The following is a 1948-nucleotide window of genomic DNA, read 5'->3' as shown; positions in this document are numbered from 1 at the left end:
GGCCGCGGGGGGCTGTGCCGTCCCCCACCCCCCGGGGCTCTGACACCCACACTTGGAGTAAAAAAAATCATTAATGTGCTTGGCGCGGTTGCCATGGGAACCCCGCTAATGAATCTCTGGGGTTTCCTCTTACCTTGGCGGCAGACGCACAGGTTGCCCCGGCAACGCGTGGCTCATCCCCAGCCGCTCCGCGGTCGCCAGGTTACGTAAAGCGACTTGGCGTCCAGCCGCGGGATCAGCCCCCCACCCCGCCCCCGCCGGCCCCCGTGCTGCGGCTCCGGTGCCAGCAGGACAGCCCGGGTTACCCCAGGGCAGACCCACGCCGACCCGCCCGCCGCCCCCCAGGTCCCGGCCCAGGGTCGGGGTGGGGGGGGACGGGGTGCGGGCTGTGCCTCCAGGCCCGTGGCGCCGGGGCCTGCTGGGAGAGGACGGGTCTCTGCAGGAGGCCCGCGGTCAGCACAGCCGACGCTCGGCCTCCCCACCCCAGGCAGCCCCAGCCGGGCTGCCCCGGGGGTGCGGCCGGGGATGCAGCCGCCTCCCGGGTCCAGGCCCTCGCTGACGGCTGTGTCTCCCCCGGCGCTGGCCAGTCAGTGTTGAGACCAACCAGGCCCTGGACGCCCACTCAGAGGGCTGGGCCGACCCGGTTGGGGGCGGGGGGCGGCCCCCAGGCTGTCTGAGGCCGGCGCCCCGCCTTGGGCAGGGCCCACCCCTGCCTGGGCTCTGAGGCTCCCTGGCCTGTGCCGACCCCGGGGGCAGGACACAGGTGGGCAAGGCCGGGCCACACCCCAGCGTGGCCACGTGGGGGGTCGCGAGGGGCCGGCCGTGCCGCTGAGGCTGGAGCTGGGCGTCTGCCGTGGAGGTGGCCTCCGGGCGGGTGGAGCAGAGGATGTTTGATTCCTAATTTAGACTGTTTATCTGCAGGGCTCTGGCGGCCGGCGGAAGACGCTGACCCCTCCCGCTGCCCCGCCTCCCAGTGGACACAGGGGAGGGCCTGGCCCTGGGCCCCACCCGGTCAGCCTGGCGTCCCGCCGGCGCCCTGCAGGCCCGGGTCCCCACAGCTCCGCTGAAGGAAGGGGGTCCCGGGGCCGTTCACCCCGCCAGCCACACCAGCCCGGGCCCTGCCTGCCCCACCCCCACCGGGCAGCTGGGGCTCCAGTCCCCGCAGTGAGCCCGAGCAGTGACCCTGCCCGGTGCCCAGTGCTCTGGCCACGGGCACGTCCAGGCACTGGGCAGAGACCTACGGCTACGAGCCAGGCCTGGGGGACAGGCTGATCTGCCCCGAGGGTCCCCTGCCCAGCTCCGTCGGCCCTGGCCCCTGACCCCCTCGAGTTCAGCTGCTGCCCGGCCTGCCGCCTGCTCCGAGCTCCACGCGGTCCTCCAGGCCTCTGTCCTCCACCCCCAGGGGCCGGCCCCCCTGGCGGCAGCCAGAACAGGCTCCAGCTGTGGGCTGGTGTCTGGCTGTCCAGAGTCCAGCCATGGGGAGTCGCCCGCTCAGATGCCAGGCGGGGCCCAGGGTGGGGACTGAGCTGTCTCTGGGGGCCGCCAGGACCCTGCCTGTCCGGTCAGCATGGCATCAGGTCCATCCGGTCATCCTGGGCCCTGCGGCCAGGGGTCCCTGATGGGGCTGGGCTCGGGCCTTTGCAGTGATGTGGCCAGCTGGGGAGGACAAGCTCCCGCCAGGAAGGCCGTGGACGCCCGTGGGGGAGGGGGGCGGCACACTCGGGGGCTCAGGGAAGCGCCAGCTGCATGGACCAGTCGCTGGGGTCAGAAGGCGGCTGCTGGCCAGGGCCCACGGGGCGGCCAGCTGCCGGGATGCGCCCACCTGCCCAGCACCAGGCCTGCTGTGCGCACGGCTCAGCCCTGAGTTGAGCCCCGCTGAGGGAGGGCGCAGGAGGCCCCCCAGCGCCGCAGGGCTTGCTGTGCGCTCTGGTCTGGGGCAGTGCCCTGG

This window comes from Condylura cristata, unplaced genomic scaffold (genome assembly GCF_000260355.1).
Source record: "Condylura cristata isolate star-nosed mole 26May11 unplaced genomic scaffold, ConCri1.0 scaffold00032, whole genome shotgun sequence".
Classification (NCBI taxonomy): Eukaryota; Metazoa; Chordata; class Mammalia; order Eulipotyphla; family Talpidae; genus Condylura; species Condylura cristata.
This window is presented reverse-complemented; position numbering follows the sequence as displayed.